General features: G+C 56.2%; 1 pseudogene; it reads left to right on the top strand.

Annotated features, from left to right (window-relative positions):
• The first annotated feature begins 6,874 nt into the window (after positions 1 to 6,874).
• On the top strand, positions 6,875 to 6,982 carry LOC132655009 (small nucleolar RNA SNORA17; annotated as a pseudogene).
• Positions 6,983 to 7,511: the final 529 nt, after the last annotated feature.

Raw genomic sequence — 7,511 nt, 5'->3', positions numbered from 1 at the left:
CCCCTGGTTTCGGGCACGCTGCAGTATGTGTCCTTTCCTCTGCAGCGTCTTTGAAGGGTCAGATAAAAACCAGCTGCCAATGGCCGGGCTGTGTGGCTCCTGCCTCCTATCCTCACCTTTGGGAGGCTGGGGTAGACCAATATTGTGAAGTTAGCCTGGGCTACACAGAGAAACTATGTCTCAGAAAATTCTACCAACCCAAACAGAACCCCGGCAACAAACGAGCAAGCAAAGCATGTACAGTCAGTAGCAAATGAGCTGCAGCCAGGAGACACCATGATCTGACCCCCATGCCACCCGTACACCCCGGCCTTCCCACACACCCACGACCCTGAGCAAGGACACTGAACGAAGATAGGACAGCCTCGAGATTCCCAGGTTCTCTCTCCTTTGCTCCAAGAACACAGCAGAGAGCAGGAAGAAGCGTTTGTGTGTGTGTATCCCGTGCCTGGGCCTTACTTTTCTACCTCAGGGGAGGGAGAGGGTATCTGCCTCAAACTTACCAAGATGGTTCTGTGGTTTCCTGGGGCCTCCCAGAGGGATGCCCTTTGGGAGATGTGGGAGGGAACAGCAGGTAACAGATGAGAGCCTGGTTCTTGCTGAAAGGTGGAAGGAAGGGTTGGTAGGGATGGATCAGGAGGGATGGGTCAGGTGGAGGGTGTGTGGAGGGATGGATCGGGTGGAGGGACGGGTTGGGGTCGGGTGGAGATGAGTCCTGAGAGGATCACTGGGGATAGAGCTGGGCTCCCAGAGCTTTGGCAAGAGCGTAAATGCGGAGAGGCACTGGATGGGAATGGGTCTTCCAGCGCAGGAGGGCCTGGGCTGTCAAGGAGGGCAGAGAGCATCCTGAGACCCACAGACAGATCCAAACCTGACAGGCCAGGAGGAGACAAGAGGACTCTGCTCACGGCCAACTAGACCTTCCTACTCCCTGCCTGCTCTCCATAGCCCACCCCATGACGGGCTGGCCAGTGACGGGGCGGCTGTGTCCTGGGGCTAGGACACCTTGGCAGGGCACCGCCCATAAGAGTCAAGGGTCCAGTGACCTCACAGACTTAGCTTTTGGCAGCCAGGCTGATCCTGAACCCATTAAGGATCTGCAGGCTGAATGGGTTAAATCCTGGTGGTGGTGGTGGGGTCCTGGGAAGGAGACACACCCCCCATGGGCAGATCTTCTTGGGAGACAGAAAAGAGCAAGGCCTTTAAAATACAAAATCATTAGAAAGCAGCAGCGGTGGCGGCTCCGGGGCTCCCACAGAGTTCACTCCCCCTAATCTACACCCCACACCTCCTCTGCCTTTCACAGGGGTCCAGATGGGGGACTGACACTTATTTCTTGTTCTGGCTTGTCTGATAAAGTCTTGGGTCTCTTTTTGACCATCTGATTCTGACACGGCCATGTGCCCAGCTTGCAGGGTGGCCCCCTTTCTGTTCCCAGGAAGAAGCTGTGCACCAGTCTGTGATGGGCGAGTGTGCCCAGGGCTCATGCAATTCCCTGATTCACCAGGGCCCGCAGGCCTCCGCTCTCAAAACAGTCAAAAGCTGCTTGTAAAATGGAGTCTCCCAAGGCAAGGCCCCAGCTGAAAAAGCACACAGCCTGGTCTCAACGGAGGCACTCCTCTGCCTGTGAGCCACTTGCTACCTGCTGCCCTTGATGTGTGTATGTGCACGCATGCGTTTGTGTGTGGCCTGCACAGGCCAGGGAAAGGGGCCAGGTGTGATTTCCGACGCTCAGCAGGTGGGTGGTGGGGGCTGGCAGCCAGCTCCATTAGACCACCCACTCCTCCCTCAGAGGGCACGCCTGAGCAGGTGCGTCCCGAGGTTTAAGTTTTCAAAGAATGAGAAGGCGAGGGTTTGGTGCTCCAGCCTCTCGGCTTCCGGGCCCCAGGCTCTGAGGTGCTTTCCCAGGGCCGGCAGAGGACTCTTTGTTCTCAGTTTGGCTGCTCATCCCTTTGAGCAGAGGACTCTGTCAAGGGCCCTAAATGGAGATCAGGAAGCTTTGTCCCCAATTCCTGCCAGGCACTGCCTGTGTGGGGGAGAGGACGGGGAGGGGGGCAGCGATGGTCACCAGCCCCCACCAGCACCGTCCCTGGGGCCGGGTGTCATGTGTGACACTGTGCAGGATTCTCTGTGCCACCTTGGTACCCCGCCCCCACCCCACCCCCGTCCAACTGTCCAGGCGGCAGCCAGGATATTCTAAAGACACGCCCTCGCCCCTCCTTTTGGCTCTCAGACTGTTGAGACACGGGACCCTAAGAAATTGGAACTTTCTCCCAAAAATCTCATGCTTGGCCGAGGAAAAGATGGGAGCCTGCTTCCAGCCGTGGGGAGCTTGGCCCCAGGAGGATTTCACACACAGGACAGCTTGTCAGGCTGCCTTGCCGGAAAGACCTGAGTCCAGACAGGGTGATGGTTCAGACTTGACAGGCTGCCTCACTACCCTGCCCTGCTTAAACCTGAACCTCAGGTCAAGCCCTACAAAAACCTGCTCTGAAATGCAGGTTTCCTGACTGCGCACAGCCCGACCATCCTCTTCAGCTGTCACTCTAACAACTAGCCTGGGGACAGGAGGAACAGGGACTATTTGGGAGGGACGAAGGGACAGAACAGGTTCACACACACACACACACACTTGCTGGAAACTGAGCCCCTATTCAGTAACACCCGGGGCTGGAGATGCCTGGGAGACAGCTGGGACTCCTGGCTGGACTCGGGAGAATTTGAGCCTGGGATATATATCTCAGGGTCTTTCTCACACAGCTGAGAACCACAGCACTGGGTGTGCCCAGCAGGGAGCAGAGTCAGACACTCAGGCGGTAATAGCACCCAGCCAATGCCCGCCCTCTGCAGCTCCTGGATCTTCCCTGCTGCTTCGACCAGACCTGCCAGCCAGGTTCTCCTCCCGGCAGCTGGCAGGGGCTCTCTGCTGCTCTGGGTAAGGACAGGCCATCTGCAGAGCAAGTGCAGAACAGACAATGGCCATGAGTGCACCTGACAGGAGCCAGATCAAAGAGGGCGCCTGGCTCTTCGAAGTCCTTTCATCTTCCCTGATGAAAGGTGATACAGAAATGTGAAATTATCATCATCATTTCACTGGGTTCCGGTCAGAGCTGGACCAGAGCTCACCCAATGGCCAAGAGCCAGACGCCATGTGTGGATGGCTGTACAACACACACAGACAGGCTAGTCACACATTTTAACACGCCTGTGTGTGCAGCCAGTTACACCACCTGAGTGACCTTTATGGTCAAGGAGGCCCTGCAGAGAGCCAAGGACTTGAATTCTTAGAGGTGTACCATGAAACATGCACATTTTGTTCATATGTGTAGACAAAGCCACGAAGTCGGCAAAGGAAACCGTGAGGACCCCTGGGTGTGCTGGTGCCTCTCCAGGGAGCCTGGAGAGAGAGGTGCCATCCTGAGAACGAGGCTCACCTCACAGGGGTGGCAGGGAAATCAACAAGACCCTCTCGCTCTGCTCCACGATTCATTCTCTTTGTCTCAGACCCTGCGCCGAGCGGGTGACTTAAACACAGATCTGGGCCTGGCATTTCCCACCTTACCAGTGACTTCCCCCGTCATTAGGGAGATGGGCACCGTGCCACCAAGCCACCATGCCACCTTGTCATTCAAAGTTCTTTCCAATTTAACTCTGGGTCCTTCACCGGCAGCTGCTGTTGCCCTGCAGGGGAGGATGTCGGTTTTCAGGCTCCCCCCCCACCCCAGTCTGGAACTGCAGTTGTGGCAGGATTTAGAAGTCCATGGCTCGGGGCTAAGGCATGGACAGACGCCCGGTGGGAGATGGAGAGCCGCCTGCCTCGCTGTGTTTACCTGACCTTGTAAGGGGGAGAAACCGGCTGCTGCCGGAGCTTTCTGTTGCCGGGGAGCCATAGGGAGGTGACAGCTGAGGCGCCCGCAGTGGGTCCCCAGGGCAGGACACTCACGGGGCTGTCGGTGCAGCTGTCGATTGCTCGGGTTGGAGCGCTGTGCTGAGTTGGACGCTGACATCCTGGTGACAGCAATAGAGAGAGGGTGGTGAGCTGAGAGAAGGGAACCTTGAAAAGGCTCCATGATGGCTGACTCAGTTATGCCGAGATCCCCCTTTCTGGGCTTAGTGGGCCTGTGTGCTGAGTCTCCCACGAAAACATCTTGTCACACAACATACCTTGAACCTGGTTTCTGCTGATTTGTCTGAAGTCCCACCTGCTTGAGAAGACTAGGGCAGTGTAAGTAATATGCGTGAGCTGGTCCTAGCGGCCTCAGGAGCCACACCTCTGGCCACCACCAGCCCGGGGTTTGTCCCTTGCTCGATCTATCTTCAAGGAAGCCAAGCCCCGCCCCCTCCACAAGCTCTGCAGGTAGCGTGTAGGAGGCTTTCAAAGACAGTGGTTAAAACAACACAACAACAAAACCCCAACACTGTTGTGCACTGAGATTTGAAAGGATGACCCCTGAGTTACTTCTCCCATCTGTGAAATCACCCTGGGCTCTGGGGCCCCGTCTCTAATAACTGCCGCCTTGCCCGAGAGAGGAGATCTCCATGTTTCAAGTGCCAGACACCAGTTGCTCTAGCATTTGGCACACCTGCTCAGGCGTGAGAATGCAGGCAGTCTGGGGTAGGAGGAGGTCCTCCATCCCAGGGGAGACCCCAGAGAGAGGCCTGCCCTCCCTCTCCTGCCTGAGACGCAGGACGCCAAAGGCACCCTCCCCCCACCCAGGAAGTCTCCAGAGTGTCAGGTTTGCTCCTCTGCAGTATGCTCTACGTAGGGTTTAACCGAGAATTCAAAGCGTGTGCTGAACACAACTTTCTTTAACACACGTGTGCATTAGTGATGCTTGGTTGTGGCCAGGAGGTGCCGTGAGAGAGGCAGGGTCTTTCTCCATCACCGTGGCCTCCAGGGAGGCGTCTGCTTACAGCTTCTCTGTTCTGTTTATTTATTTATTTTTGCTCAGGGCCTCACGCACCCCAGGCTGCCCCCCCTCACAGCCACAGGCCAGGCTTCTGGAAGAGCTCCATTCTTGTTTTATCTGGCAGGACACTGGGACAGTAACTGGACTGGCTTCAAGCGGCCAGGAAACCGCAGCCCTACAGAATGCCTGGTGAGTGTGCCTTGCCAGCCCCGCGCCAGACAAACAGCCCTGCCAGTGTTAGCATTTGTGAGGGGAAGTGGATTTGCTATGTGTGGAACCACAAAGAGAAAGTTATGTACTTTCGGGGACGGCCAGGCAGCAGGCCCCCGCCCATTGTATGGCTTCTAAAAGGCTTCACTCCAGGGCGGAAGGGAGCAGACCCGGGCAACAAAGGCATTTGTTCACTCCTGGCTTTTCTAGGTGAATGTGCTGTCAGAACACCTCTCCTGCGGGAAGGGGATGGAGAAAATTCCACTCCGCACCCTGGGGCCTGTGCATAGGCCGGAGCCTCTCTCACAAAGGCACTCCTTCACCGTTTCACACCACCTTCCCCAGAGATTTCCCACTGCAGTTTGCCTGGGTGTGCAAGGGGGAGGACTGGCCCGGGGGTGTTTTCCCCACCATGAAAGCGAAAGGTGAGCAGAGCTTTGCCTGGTGGGGACCCAGCCCCGGGCTCTGAAAGCCTCACGCTCACTTTTTCCTTCTACAATCACCCCTCCTCCAAAGTAGACTGTCAACCTGCTGATGGGGCTCGGAGACCACCGGGAGACCTGCCTGAGCGGAGCCTCACACCCCACACCAGGAGGCATCAGCAGACCACACCTGCCCCTCCCAGAAGTCTGGTCTGGGTTCAGCCTCTTCCTGGAGTCACAAGAGCATTCCAGTCAGGTGTGACTTTGTCTGTAGGATACAGCTCAGACACGCACATGAGCGAGCACGCGTGCGCGCACGCACACACACACACACACACACACACACACACACACACACGCTACCCAATTGCCCATTTCCTTGCCAGCTCCAGGGCTAGGGGTGGGGTAGACTGCTCAGTCAGAAAAGTCTTGGGGCCTAAACTCAAACTCTAAAAGCTGCGCATGGAGGTGAACACACGTGATCCCAGTGCTGGAAGGGGAGGGGCAGACTCGGGAGAAGTCCAGGCCCTCTGCCAGCCACACTTGCTGAAACTTGGTGAATCCAAGCTCAATGAGAGAGCTTGTCTCAAAAAGTAAGGACAGATGTCAGTTGAGGAAGACATCCAGGCACTGACCTCTGGCATTCATACAAACACATGAGCACATACATGTAGCCAAGCACACACATGTACACACACACACATGAAATAAGGAAAGAAGAAAAACCAACTGCTTTGATTAATATTTTAACTCATTGTATATTCATGTAGCCTTCACTATGGGGCTTGAAAAGACCCCAAAGCAGCTAAATGTACCCCTGCTTTTGTGTCCAATCTGCTCATTTAGCTAGAGGATCTCCCCGTCATGGTCACAAAGGCGAACTGCCTCCGCCCAGGCGGCCTGACACAAACTCACGGGGAGCTCAAAGGCGACCAGTATTTCCCAAGGTTCACTGGCACTGGAATCCAGCCTTCCGCACGGCGTGTCCACCCACGTGCCGGGTGGGTTTCTAGGAAGCCGCAGAGAGCACAGGGAGGGCAAGGCTGAGATGTTTGGGAAATAATCTCTGCTCGGGAGCTTGAGCTGGTTTTCCGGCAGAGGTTGGGCAAGATGGAAAGTCTGTGTTCCTCTCACACGGCTTTTAAAGGTTGCTTTACCTGTTACTTTATTGTTCGCGTGGCTGTGTGCGATTGTGTGAATGTGTGCCTGCAGTTGTCCTCGAGGACACGGACAGTTGTGAGTGGCCTGATGTGGGTGCTGGGAAGCGCTGTAACCCGGAGCCATTGCTCCACCCTCCACGGGGATTTTACTATTATAAAATGTATTGAGGTTTCTCTAGAAGCGTTGCAGGTGTGGCTGCCGTGTCACAGGTGTGTCAGCAGAGAGGTGAGAGGCCGTGTCTACACTCGGTGCTCTGACCTGTGAGATACGGCCGCCAGTCCGTGCCAGGGGCCTGGACGAAGAGCTAGCATGAGACCACCAGTCAGGAGCCACAAAGTCCTGATGGGGGTGGAGACCAGGCCTGAGGTGACCCCTGCTGAGCCTTAGTGCATGAGCAGAGCAGAGCAGAGTTCTCCTGAGATGGCCCCAGACACTCAGACACCCTGGGACCACTAGACGGAGCATGTAAGTGATGGAGAAATGGAGGAGAAAGAGAAACGGAAGGATGTAGGGACAAGGAAGAAAGGCAGAACTGGAGACTCGAGGATAGTGAGGAGCAGCCTGATGTGAGCAGCTGGTGATGGCACCTGGGGCCGTGGTGGGGTCCTGGCCTGTGCTGCCACCTGGGCCTTGTCTGGGTCCGTGGCCCTGCAGAAGCAGGGGTCTATTACTACCAACAGCCAGGAGGACATCCCTGATATGAGCTGCTGCCCAGGGACACGTTAGCATCTGAGGATGTCTACAACTGCACCCATCCTCACCTGGGCATCATAGAGAGCTGGCTCTGGAGGCATGGGAGCAGGAGAGC

Source organism: Meriones unguiculatus, chromosome 6, assembly GCF_030254825.1.
Source record: "Meriones unguiculatus strain TT.TT164.6M chromosome 6, Bangor_MerUng_6.1, whole genome shotgun sequence".
Classification (NCBI taxonomy): Eukaryota; Metazoa; Chordata; class Mammalia; order Rodentia; family Muridae; genus Meriones; species Meriones unguiculatus.
This window is presented reverse-complemented; position numbering and strand designations above follow the sequence as displayed.